The following is a 13,914-nucleotide window of genomic DNA, read 5'->3' as shown; positions in this document are numbered from 1 at the left end:
CCAATAGCCAAGGGGGGCAGAGGGGGTGGCTATTGGTCCCCACCTCGCGGGGGGTGGCTCACCCCCCTGCGAGGTGGCTCCCAATAGCCAAGGGGGGCAGAGGGGGTGGCTATTGGTCCCCACCTCGCGGGGGGTGGCTCACCCCCCTGCGAGGTGGCTCCCAATAGCCAAGGGGGGCAGAGGGGGTGGCTATTGGTCCCCACCTCGCGGGGGGTGGCTCACCCCCCTGCGAGGTGGCTCCCAATAGCCAAGGGGGGCAGAGGGGGTGGCTATTGGTCCCCACCTCGCGGGGGGTGGCTCACCCCCCTGCGAGGTGGCTCCCAATAGCCAAGGGGGGCAGAGGGGGTGGCTATTGGTCCCCACCTCGCGGGGGGTGGCTCACCCCCCTGCGAGGTGGCTCCCAATAGCCAAGGGGGGCAGAGGGGGTGGCTATTGGTCCCCACCTCGCGGGGGGTGGCTCACCCCCCTGCGAGGTGGCTCCCAATAGCCAAGGGGGGCAGAGGGGGTGGCTATTGGTCCCCACCTCGCGGGGGGTGGCTCACCCCCCTGCGAGGTGGCTCCCAATAGCCAAGGGGGGCAGAGGGGGTGGCTATTGGTCCCCACCTCGCGGGGGGTGGCTCACCCCCCTGCGAGGTGGCTCCCAATAGCCAAGGGGGGCAGAGGGGGTGGCTATTGGTCCCCACCTCGCGGGGGGTGGCTCACCCCCCTGCGAGGTGGCTCCCAATAGCCAAGGGGGGCAGAGGGGGTGGCTATTGGTCCCCACCTCGCGGGGGGTGGCTCACCCCCCTGCGAGGTGGCTCCCAATAGCCAAGGGGGGCAGAGGGGGTGGCTATTGGTCCCCACCTCGCGGGGGGGTGGCTCACCCCCCTGCGAGGTGGCTCCCAATAGCCAAGGGGGGCAGAGGGGGTGGCTATTGGTCCCCCACCTCGCGGGGGGTGGCTCACCCCCCTGCGAGGTGGCTCCCAATAGCCAAGGGGGGCAGAGGGGGTGGCTATTGGTCCCCACCTCGCGGGGGTGGCTCACCCCCCTGCGAGGTGGCTCCCAATAGCCAAGGGGGGCAGAGGGGGTGGCTATTGGTCCCCACCTCGCGGGGGGTGGCTCACCCCCCTGCGAGGTGGCTCCCAATAGCCAAGGGGGGCAGAGGGGGTGGCTATTGGTCCCCACCTCGCGGGGGGTGGCTCACCCCCCTGCGAGGTGGCTCCCAATAGCCAAGGGGGGCAGAGGGGGTGGCTATTGGTCCCCACCTCGCGGGGGGTGGCTCACCCCCCTGCGAGGTGGCTCCCAATAGCCAAGGGGGGCAGAGGGGGTGGCTATTGGTCCCCACCTCGCGGGGGGTGGCTCACCCCCCTGCGAGGTGGCTCCCAATAGCCAAGGGGGGCAGAGGGGGTGGCTATTGGTCCCCACCTCGCGGGGGGTGGCTCACCCCCCTGCGAGGTGGCTCCCAATAGCCAAGGGGGGCAGAGGGGGTGGCTATTGGTCCCCACCTCGCGGGGGGTGGCTCACCCCCCTGCGAGGTGGCTCCCAATAGCCAAGGGGGGCAGAGGGGGTGGCTATTGGTCCCCACCTCGCGGGGGGTGGCTCACCCCCCTGCGAGGTGGCTCCCAATAGCCAAGGGGGGCAGAGGGGGTGGCTATTGGTCCCCACCTCGCGGGGGGTGGCTCACCCCCCTGCGAGGTGGCTCCCAATAGCCAAGGGGGGCAGAGGGGGTGGCTATTGGTCCCCACCTCGCGGGGGGTGGCTCACCCCCCTGCGAGGTGGCTCCCAATAGCCAAGGGGGGCAGAGGGGGTGGCTATTGGTCCCCACCTCGCGGGGGTGGCTCACCCCCTGCGAGGTGGCTCCCAATAGCCAAGGGGGGCAGAGGGGTGGCTATTGGTCCCACCTCGCGGGGGGTGGCTCACCCCCCTGCGAGGTGGCTCCCAATAGCCAAGGGGGGCAGAGGGGGTGGCTATTGGTCCCCACCTCGCGGGGGGTGGCTCACCCCCCTGCGAGGTGGCTCCCAATAGCCAAGGGGGCAGAGGGGGTGGCTATTGGTCCCCACCTCGCGGGGGGTGGCTCACCCCCCTGCGAGGTGGCTCCCAATAGCCAAGGGGGGCAGAGGGGGTGGCTATTGGTCCCCACCTCGCGGGGGGTGGCTCACCCCCCTGCGAGGTGGCTCCCAATAGCCAAGGGGGGCAGAGGGGGTGGCTATTGGTCCCCACCTCGCGGGGGGTGGCTCACCCCCCTGCGAGGTGGCTCCCAATAGCCAAGGGGGGCAGAGGGGGTGGCTATTGGTCCCCACCTCGCGGGGGGTGGCTCACCCCCCTGCGAGGTGGCTCCCAATAGCCAAGGGGGGCAGAGGGGGGTGGCTATTGGTCCCCACCTCGCGGGGGGTGGCTCACCCCCCTGCGAGGTGGCTCCCAATAGCCAAGGGGGGCAGAGGGGGTGGCTATTGGTCCCCACCTCGCGGGGGGTGGCTCACCCCCCTGCGAGGTGGCTCCCAATAGCCAAGGGGGGCAGAGGGGGTGGCTATTGGTCCCCACCTCGCGGGGGGTGGCTCACCCCCCTGCGAGGTGGCTCCCAATAGCCAAGGGGGGCAGAGGGGGTGGCTATTGGTCCCCACCTCGCGGGGGGTGGCTCACCCCCCTGCGAGGTGGCTCCCAATAGCCAAGGGGGGCAGAGGGGGTGGCTATTGGTCCCCACCTCGCGGGGGGTGGCTCACCCCCCTGCGAGGTGGCTCCCAATAGCCAAGGGGGGCAGAGGGGGTGGCTATTGGTCCCCACCTCGCGGGGGGTGGCTCACCCCCCTGCGAGGTGGCTCCCAATAGCCAAGGGGGGCAGAGGGGGTGGCTATTGGTCCCCACCTCGCGGGGGGTGGCTCACCCCCCTGCGAGGTGGCTCCCAATAGCCAAGGGGGGCAGAGGGGGTGGCTATTGGTCCCCACCTCGCGGGGGGTGGCTCACCCCCCTGCGAGGTGGCTCCCAATAGCCAAGGGGGGCAGAGGGGGTGGCTATTGGTCCCCACCTCGCGGGGGGTGGCTCACCCCCCTGCGAGGTGGCTCCCAATAGCCAAGGGGGGCAGAGGGGGTGGCTATTGGTCCCCACCTCGCGGGGGGTGGCTCACCCCCCTGCGAGGTGGCTCCCAATAGCCAAGGGGGGCAGAGGGGGTGGCTATTGGTCCCCACCTCGCGGGGGGTGGCTCACCCCCCTGCGAGGTGGCTCCCAATAGCCAAGGGGGGCAGAGGGGGTGGCTATTGGTCCCCACCTCGCGGGGGGTGGCTCACCCCCCTGCGAGGTGGCTCCCAATAGCCAAGGGGGGCAGAGGGGGTGGCTATTGGTCCCCACCTCGCGGGGGGTGGCTCACCCCCCTGCGAGGTGGCTCCCAATAGCCAAGGGGGGCAGAGGGGGTGGCTATTGGTCCCCACCTCGCGGGGGGTGGCTCACCCCCCTGCGAGGTGGCTCCCAATAGCCAAGGGGGGCAGAGGGGGTGGCTATTGGTCCCCACCTCGCGGGGGGTGGCTCACCCCCCTGCGAGGTGGCTCCCAATAGCCAAGGGGGGCAGAGGGGGTGGCTATTGGTCCCCACCTCGCGGGGGGTGGCTCACCCCCCTGCGAGGTGGCTCCCAATAGCCAAGGGGGGCAGAGGGGGTGGCTATTGGTCCCCACCTCGCGGGGGGTGGCTCACCCCCCTGCGAGGTGGCTCCCAATAGCCAAGGGGGGCAGAGGGGGTGGCTATTGGTCCCCACCTCGCGGGGGGTGGCTCACCCCCCTGCGAGGTGGCTCCCAATAGCCAAGGGGGGCAGAGGGGGTGGCTATTGGTCCCCACCTCGCGGGGGGTGGCTCACCCCCCTGCGAGGTGGCTCCCAATAGCCAAGGGGGGCAGAGGGGGTGGCTATTGGTCCCCACCTCGCGGGGGGTGGCTCACCCCCCTGCGAGGTGGCTCCCAATAGCCAAGGGGGGCAGAGGGGGTGGCTATTGGTCCCCACCTCGCGGGGGGTGGCTCACCCCCCTGCGAGGTGGCTCCCAATAGCCAAGGGGGGCAGAGGGGGTGGCTATTGGTCCCCACCTCGCGGGGGGTGGCTCACCCCCCTGCGAGGTGGCTCCCAATAGCCAAGGGGGGCAGAGGGGGTGGCTATTGGTCCCCACCTCGCGGGGGGTGGCTCACCCCCCTGCGAGGTGGCTCCCAATAGCCAAGGGGGGCAGAGGGGGTGGCTATTGGTCCCCACCTCGCGGGGGGTGGCTCACCCCCCTGCGAGGTGGCTCCCAATAGCCAAGGGGGGCAGAGGGGGTGGCTATTGGTCCCCACCTCGCGGGGGGTGGCTCACCCCCCTGCGAGGTGGCTCCCAATAGCCAAGGGGGGCAGAGGGGGTGGCTATTGGTCCCCACCTCGCGGGGGGTGGCTCACCCCCCTGCGAGGTGGCTCCCAATAGCCAAGGGGGGCAGAGGGGGTGGCTATTGGTCCCCACCTCGCGGGGGGTGGCTCACCCCCCTGCGAGGTGGCTCCCAATAGCCAAGGGGGGCAGAGGGGGTGGCTATTGGTCCCCACCTCGCGGGGGGTGGCTCACCCCCCTGCGAGGTGGCTCCCAATAGCCAAGGGGGGCAGAGGGGGTGGCTATTGGTCCCCACCTCGCGGGGGGTGGCTCACCCCCCTGCGAGGTGGCTCCCAATAGCCAAGGGGGGCAGAGGGGGTGGCTATTGGTCCCCACCTCGCGGGGGGTGGCTCACCCCCCTGCGAGGTGGCTCCCAATAGCCAAGGGGGGCAGAGGGGGTGGCTATTGGTCCCCACCTCGCGGGGGGTGGCTCACCCCCCTGCGAGGTGGCTCCCAATAGCCAAGGGGGGCAGAGGGGGTGGCTATTGGTCCCCACCTCGCGGGGGGTGGCTCACCCCCCTGCGAGGTGGCTCCCAATAGCCAAGGGGGGCAGAGGGGGTGGCTATTGGTCCCCACCTCGCGGGGGGTGGCTCACCCCCCTGCGAGGTGGCTCCCAATAGCCAAGGGGGGCAGAGGGGGTGGCTATTGGTCCCCACCTCGCGGGGGGTGGCTCACCCCCCTGCGAGGTGGCTCCCAATAGCCAAGGGGGGCAGAGGGGGTGGCTATTGGTCCCCACCTCGCGGGGGGTGGCTCACCCCCCTGCGAGGTGGCTCCCAATAGCCAAGGGGGGCAGAGGGGGTGGCTATTGGTCCCCACCTCGCGGGGGGTGGCTCACCCCCCTGCGAGGTGGCTCCCAATAGCCAAGGGGGGCAGAGGGGGTGGCTATTGGTCCCCACCTCGCGGGGGGTGGCTCACCCCCCTGCGAGGTGGCTCCCAATAGCCAAGGGGGGCAGAGGGGGTGGCTATTGGTCCCCACCTCGCGGGGGGTGGCTCACCCCCCTGCGAGGTGGCTCCCAATAGCCAAGGGGGGCAGAGGGGGTGGCTATTGGTCCCCACCTCGCGGGGGGTGGCTCACCCCCCTGCGAGGTGGCTCCCAATAGCCAAGGGGGGCAGAGGGGGTGGCTATTGGTCCCCACCTCGCGGGGGGTGGCTCACCCCCCTGCGAGGTGGCTCCCAATAGCCAAGGGGGGCAGAGGGGGTGGCTATTGGTCCCCACCTCGCGGGGGGTGGCTCACCCCCCTGCGAGGTGGCTCCCAATAGCCAAGGGGGGCAGAGGGGGTGGCTATTGGTCCCCACCTCGCGGGGGGTGGCTCACCCCCCTGCGAGGTGGCTCCCAATAGCCAAGGGGGGCAGAGGGGGTGGCTATTGGTCCCCACCTCGCGGGGGGTGGCTCACCCCCCTGCGAGGTGGCTCCCAATAGCCAAGGGGGGCAGAGGGGGTGGCTATTGGTCCCCACCTCGCGGGGGGTGGCTCACCCCCCTGCGAGGTGGCTCCCAATAGCCAAGGGGGGCAGAGGGGGTGGCTATTGGTCCCCACCTCGCGGGGGGTGGCTCACCCCCCTGCGAGGTGGCTCCCAATAGCCAAGGGGGGCAGAGGGGGTGGCTATTGGTCCCCACCTCGCGGGGGGTGGCTCACCCCCCTGCGAGGTGGCTCCCAATAGCCAAGGGGGGCAGAGGGGGTGGCTATTGGTCCCCACCTCGCGGGGGGTGGCTCACCCCCCTGCGAGGTGGCTCCCAATAGCCAAGGGGGGCAGAGGGGGTGGCTATTGGTCCCCACCTCGCGGGGGGTGGCTCACCCCCCTGCGAGGTGGCTCCCAATAGCCAAGGGGGGCAGAGGGGGTGGCTATTGGTCCCCACCTCGCGGGGGGTGGCTCACCCCCCTGCGAGGTGGCTCCCAATAGCCAAGGGGGGCAGAGGGGGTGGCTATTGGTCCCCACCTCGCGGGGGGTGGCTCACCCCCCTGCGAGGTGGCTCCCAATAGCCAAGGGGGGCAGAGGGGGTGGCTATTGGTCCCCACCTCGCGGGGGGTGGCTCACCCCCCTGCGAGGTGGCTCCCAATAGCCAAGGGGGGCAGAGGGGGTGGCTATTGGTCCCCACCTCGCGGGGGGTGGCTCACCCCCCTGCGAGGTGGCTCCCAATAGCCAAGGGGGGCAGAGGGGGTGGCTATTGGTCCCCACCTCGCGGGGGGTGGCTCACCCCCCTGCGAGGTGGCTCCCAATAGCCAAGGGGGGCAGAGGGGGTGGCTATTGGTCCCCACCTCGCGGGGGGTGGCTCACCCCCCTGCGAGGTGGCTCCCAATAGCCAAGGGGGGCAGAGGGGGTGGCTATTGGTCCCCACCTCGCGGGGGGTGGCTCACCCCCCTGCGAGGTGGCTCCCAATAGCCAAGGGGGGCAGAGGGGGTGGCTATTGGTCCCCACCTCGCGGGGGGTGGCTCACCCCCCTGCGAGGTGGCTCCCAATAGCCAAGGGGGGCAGAGGGGGTGGCTATTGGTCCCCACCTCGCGGGGGGTGGCTCACCCCCCTGCGAGGTGGCTCCCAATAGCCAAGGGGGGCAGAGGGGGTGGCTATTGGTCCCCACCTCGCGGGGGGTGGCTCACCCCCCTGCGAGGTGGCTCCCAATAGCCAAGGGGGGCAGAGGGGGTGGCTATTGGTCCCCACCTCGCGGGGGGTGGCTCACCCCCCTGCGAGGTGGCTCCCAATAGCCAAGGGGGGCAGAGGGGGTGGCTATTGGTCCCCACCTCGCGGGGGGTGGCTCACCCCCCTGCGAGGTGGCTCCCAATAGCCAAGGGGGGCAGAGGGGGTGGCTATTGGTCCCCACCTCGCGGGGGGTGGCTCACCCCCCTGCGAGGTGGCTCCCAATAGCCAAGGGGGGCAGAGGGGGTGGCTATTGGTCCCCACCTCGCGGGGGGTGGCTCACCCCCCTGCGAGGTGGCTCCCAATAGCCAAGGGGGGCAGAGGGGGTGGCTATTGGTCCCCACCTCGCGGGGGGTGGCTCACCCCCCTGCGAGGTGGCTCCCAATAGCCAAGGGGGGCAGAGGGGGTGGCTATTGGTCCCCACCTCGCGGGGGGTGGCTCACCCCCCTGCGAGGTGGCTCCCAATAGCCAAGGGGGGCAGAGGGGGTGGCTATTGGTCCCCACCTCGCGGGGGGTGGCTCACCCCCCTGCGAGGTGGCTCCCAATAGCCAAGGGGGGCAGAGGGGGTGGCTATTGGTCCCCACCTCGCGGGGGGTGGCTCACCCCCCTGCGAGGTGGCTCCCAATAGCCAAGGGGGGCAGAGGGGGTGGCTATTGGTCCCCACCTCGCGGGGGGTGGCTCACCCCCCTGCGAGGTGGCTCCCAATAGCCAAGGGGGGCAGAGGGGGTGGCTATTGGTCCCCACCTCGCGGGGGGTGGCTCACCCCCCTGCGAGGTGGCTCCCAATAGCCAAGGGGGGCAGAGGGGGTGGCTATTGGTCCCCACCTCGCGGGGGGTGGCTCACCCCCCTGCGAGGTGGCTCCCAATAGCCAAGGGGGGCAGAGGGGGTGGCTATTGGTCCCCACCTCGCGGGGGGTGGCTCACCCCCCTGCGAGGTGGCTCCCAATAGCCAAGGGGGGCAGAGGGGGTGGCTATTGGTCCCCACCTCGCGGGGGGTGGCTCACCCCCCTGCGAGGTGGCTCCCAATAGCCAAGGGGGGCAGAGGGGGTGGCTATTGGTCCCCACCTCGCGGGGGGTGGCTCACCCCCCTGCGAGGTGGCTCCCAATAGCCAAGGGGGGCAGAGGGGGTGGCTATTGGTCCCCACCTCGCGGGGGGTGGCTCACCCCCCTGCGAGGTGGCTCCCAATAGCCAAGGGGGGCAGAGGGGGTGGCTATTGGTCCCCACCTCGCGGGGGGTGGCTCACCCCCCTGCGAGGTGGCTCCCAATAGCCAAGGGGGGCAGAGGGGGTGGCTATTGGTCCCCACCTCGCGGGGGGTGGCTCACCCCCCTGCGAGGTGGCTCCCAATAGCCAAGGGGGGCAGAGGGGGTGGCTATTGGTCCCCACCTCGCGGGGGGTGGCTCACCCCCCTGCGAGGTGGCTCCCAATAGCCAAGGGGGGCAGAGGGGGTGGCTATTGGTCCCCACCTCGCGGGGGGTGGCTCACCCCCCTGCGAGGTGGCTCCCAATAGCCAAGGGGGGCAGAGGGGGTGGCTATTGGTCCCCACCTCGCGGGGGGTGGCTCACCCCCCTGCGAGGTGGCTCCCAATAGCCAAGGGGGGCAGAGGGGGTGGCTATTGGTCCCCACCTCGCGGGGGGTGGCTCACCCCCCTGCGAGGTGGCTCCCAATAGCCAAGGGGGGCAGAGGGGGTGGCTATTGGTCCCCACCTCGCGGGGGGTGGCTCACCCCCCTGCCATATTGGAAGTAATGTCAGCCTCTCCTCTCCGTGAATATTAGGAGCACTATCCCAGGCTAGGTGTACGCCTCCTGCTCTATGAGGCGTTGTATCATTCTCTTCCTTCCATGATATTAATAACAGTATCACAGGCTGGGTGAACACAGCTTGCCATACTGTGATTATTATCATACTCTCCCCCTCCGGATACTAGGAACCATATCACAGAAGACCTGTACTCTCCCTGGGATATTGGGAGTAATATCATAAGCTTCTTCCGTGAATATTAGGAGCAATTTCACCAGGTGGCTGTCCATTCTTTGTTATGTTGGGTTTCATGTCCTACTCTTTCATCGTAGATATTAGGATTAATGTCACCACGTGAGTGTACACCTACTGCGATATTAAAACTAGTATCATGATCTCCGTCCCTGGATATTAGGAATGACATCACAGGTAGGTGTACACTCCTTGTGTTATTAGGAGTAATAATATGATTAATTATTAAACATAAATGATTGATTTTAATAATTATCAATGACACTATTAATTAGTAAATACCGTTATTAATTTTGGATAACGCTTTTACATATGTGATTATGCATGCTTAAAATTAATTATTAATTTTAATGTCATTTAACAATATTATTAGTTCTTAATATGAATCATTATTTTATTACCAACATCTCTTAGTAATGATTTAAGCAACATTAATTGTTGAAATCATTATTTTATTATTAATAATATTACTATTAATTATTAATATTAATCATTAACATTTTAAACCAGTATTAATTTTTACTCTTAATTATGATTATTAATATCGATGATTATTATTAATTTTTATATTTATTAATATTAATAATTAATAGACTTGTTCCTGATATCCAGCGGGGTGAAGATGTTATTACTCCCAACATCGAGGAAAGTGTACACCCCTCTATGATGCTATTCCTAATAGCCAGGGGGTATAAGATAACATTATTGAAACTACCGCAGTGGGTGTCTGTCCTCTCGGTGGTCTTGTTTCTTATATCCTGGGTGGGAAAGGATGATATGACTCCCAATATCGCAGTGGGTGTAGACCTCCCCCGTGATATTGTCCCTAACATCCAAAGGTGGAGAGGATGATACTTCTTTCGATTTCACAGTGGGTGTACACCACCCCTGTGATATGATTCCTAATATCCAGTGGGCGAGAGGAATAGTCTCAATATTGCAGGAGGTGTACACTGCCGAGTGATATTGTTCCTAATATTCAGGGATGGAGAAGATATCACCCCCTATAGAGCAGTGGGTGTTCACTCCTTCTGTGACATTGTTCCTAATAGCCAGCTGGGGAGAGGAAGACATTACTCCCAATATTGTAGGGGGTATACACCGCCTTGTGATATTGTTTCCTATATCCTGGGAGGGAGACGATGATGCCAGCGGCAATATCGCAGGGGGTGTACACACCCACTGTGATATTGTTCTGAATATCCAGAGGGAAAGAAAATGATATGACTCCCAATATCACAGGGGGTGTACATCCTCCTGTGATATTGTTTCTTATATTCAGGGGGAGAGGATGATATGACTCCCAATATCGCAGGGGTTGTACACAACTCCTGCGATATTGTTCCTAATGTCCCAAAGGGGAGAGCATAATATTTCTCTCAATATCGTAGGGGGTGTACACCTACTTTGTAATATTGTTCTTAATATCCACGATGGGAGAGGATGATATGACTCCCAATATCACAAGAAGTGTACAGCCACCTGTGATATAGTTCCTAACATCTGGGTGAGGAGAGGATGATATTACTGCCCATACCGCTCGAGTTGTAAAACTGCTTTGATATTTTGCCTATAATCCTGAGGGGAGAGGATGATATTGCTCCCAATATCGAAGAAGGCATACACCCCCCTGTGACACTATGCCTAATATCCACTTTGGGAGACGATGACACTACGCCCAATATCGCAGGGGATGTACACCCACACTGGGATATTGTTCCTTATATAGAGAATGGGAGAAGATGCTATTGCTCCCAATAGCACAGGAACTGTGGCGGTACACCCCTCCTGTGATACTGTTCTTAATATGCTAGGGAAGAGAGGATGATACTACACCCAATATTGCAGGGGAAGTACACCCACCCAGTGATATTGTTCTTAATGTACTCCACCTCCCACCACCAGGGATATCATTCCTAATATCCAGGGGAAGAGAGGATAACATTAAGCCCAATATCATGGGGCAGTGTCACACCCTCTGTGATGTTGTTCCTAGTATCCAAAGGTAGAGACAATGATATTACTGGCCATATGGCAGGGGGTGTACACCTTTCTGTGATATCGTTTTGGACATTCAGTGGGGGAGAGGATAACATGAATCCCAATATCGCTGAAGGTGTACAGACCTCTGTGATGTAGTTCCTAATATACAGGGGAAAGAGAAGAATATTGCTCTCAATATCACAGGGGGTGTAACCACCCTGCCCCCTGTATATTGTTCCTGATATGCAGCGGGGTGGAGGCTGACAGTACTCCCAATATCCCAGAAGGTGCACACACACCTGTGATATAGTTCCTAATATCCAGTGGGAAAGAGGCTGATTTTACTTTCGATATCGCAGTGGGTGTACACTGCCCCCAAACCTCGGGTATCGTTCCTAATATCCAGGCGGGAAGAAGATGACATGGCTGATAATATCGAAGGGGGTGGACACCTCTTCCGTGATATGGTTCCTCTTATCCAGGGGGTGAATGGATGATATTACTCCCAATAAAGTAGGAACCGTACAGCCACCCTGGGATTTTGTCCTTAATAACCACAGGGGAGAGGTGATATTACTACCAACATTGCAAGGGGTGTACACCCCTCCTGTGATATTCTTTCTTACATCCAGGAAAGGAGAAGATGGTATTACTACCAATATTGAAGGGATGGACAGCCCCCAAGAGATATTGTTCTAAAGATACAGGTTGAAGGAGGATGAGATTCCATCCAATATAACAAGGGGTGTACACCCCGCCTGTGATATGAATCGTAAAACCTAGAAGAAGAGAGAATGACATTGCTTCCAAAAACACACGGGGTTAACACCCACCCTGTGATATTGTTCCTGTCATCCAAAGGAAGAGATGATGATACTACTCCAACTAACGGAGAAGGTACACACCCCCTGTGATATTGTTCCTCATAAGTTGTGGGGGAGAGCATGATATTACTTCCAGTATGACAGTGGCTTGACACCTAGTCTGTGATATTGCTCCTAATTTCCAGTAGGTAAAGTACGATGTTCCTGCCAAGAGAGTAGTGGATGTACAGCTGCCCTGTGATATGTCTCTGAATATTCAGGGAAACAAAGGAGGACATTACCCCAAATCTCCCAAAAAGTGTACACCCATTGTGTGGTATGGTTGCTAATATCCGGAGATGCAGAGGATGGTATTTGTTCTCCTGTCGCAGGCTGTGTGCACACAACCTGTGAAATTGTTCCTAATATCCTGAACAAAAGAGATGCTAATAATGGACACACATTGCAGGGGGGAGTAATTGGCTATTACGATCCACATCGCAGGGGTTGAGGCACTCCCCACGATATGGGGAGTAATAACAACCCCCTCTCCCCACTGGCTATTACGATCCATGTTGCAGGGCACTTCAGGACACCTGCCCTGCCCCAACCTTAACCGAGACAGTGGGTGTCATGGGACCACCTCAGGGTGGGTGGCAGCTCAGCTCGAAGGTATCCCTGCTGCCAAAGACCAACTGCTCCTGCTAGTTTGAATCTGGCAACAGGGTCTCTGTTGGTGAGACAGATGACCATGAGGCAGATACCCTGAAATCTAGCGACAGAGCTCAAAGTCCCATGAGAGGCATCATAGCACGCAGACTTTGCAGACATACTAGTGAAGGCCACAGCAGGCCCTGAGTGAGGAACAAGCTGACCAAGATCCTGGGGTTCTGCCACACAGCCCTTAAAGCAGGGACTGGAAACTGTTTCCCTAAAGAGCCAGGAGTCAGTATTTTCAGCTTTGCCAACTGATCTTTGCCTCAAGGATGCAACTCTGCCATGACTGCACGACAGCAGCCTTCTGCAGGTGGCCTGTGAAGAGATGGGCATGACTGCACCCCCATCAAACTTTACTTACAGACATGGACACTTCTCAGTGACATGAAGTGTTATTTTTTATTTGTTCAACCATTTGGAAATGTAAAATCCATTCTTGATTCACAGGCCACAAGAGGAAGCAGGTACGGGCTGCCCCTGGCCGACCTCTGGAATGAGCTTAGAGAAGGAAATGACAGGCTTGGCCAGCATAGCCTCCTCACAGCAGATCCACTGCAAGAGGGTCCTTCATAGCAATCGCTTCTCATCCTTCATCTTGGCTTCAAGTGCAGTTCAGGTGGAGAAAGAGAGACAGAACCCGCCTCAGCAAGAAGAACGAAGGAGATGCAGGGTCAAGCAGCTGTGTGGATCCATCACACTCAACATTCACACCAAGAGGAGCACAGGCAGGACCAGCCCCAGGGGGCTGAAGTGGAGGCTCTCTGGGGTGGAGGACCTCTGGGTGGACAAGATTCTCTACCTAAAACTCACATAGAAGATCTACACAGCAGTAGTTACAGAAAACACACACTAAGAAAAAGGCCAAAATAAAAATAGGACACCAAGTTTGGCCAAACGGGTCTCACAAGCCAGTAGGTAAGAAAGCCCAGGAGGGCCCACCAGAGGAGCTGGGGTTGGGTTCCTGCCTGCAGGGGGCCTGGGACACCCCATTCCCACAGACGAGGACCCAAGCTTTGGGGAGGAAGCTGTCAGAGTCACCCAGTGAGCTGCTCAGAGCTGGAGCCACAGAGCAGGTGAGGAGCCCTGGCCACGTCCCCGTACGGGCTGAGAAGCTGGGGTGGGGCACACCCCCCAGGGACAAATGCAAACAGTGGACCATGGGCCCTCCTCCTGCCCAGAGGATGCTCAGCTCCCAAGGGACCACCAAGGCCTGGAACCCAGGGACACACCACCTGACCATCATGCCCAGGCCTCCTGGACCAGGCAATGTCCAGTACAGGCAGGCAGTCTGGGCTTGGGGCCAGGACAGGGGTGGATGGTCCTGCTAGGCAGGCCTCCTTCTCCCTACCAGCTGGGCTGGTGGCACTGTAGTTTTGTTCTGGCAACATATTGCTGCCCACTTTGGCCACACCAGTCCCTGGCTCCCTGGATAGACCCAGTGCTG

The sequence above is a fragment of the Macaca nemestrina genome, chromosome 4 (assembly GCF_043159975.1).
Source record: "Macaca nemestrina isolate mMacNem1 chromosome 4, mMacNem.hap1, whole genome shotgun sequence".
Classification (NCBI taxonomy): Eukaryota; Metazoa; Chordata; class Mammalia; order Primates; family Cercopithecidae; genus Macaca; species Macaca nemestrina.
This window is presented reverse-complemented; position numbering follows the sequence as displayed.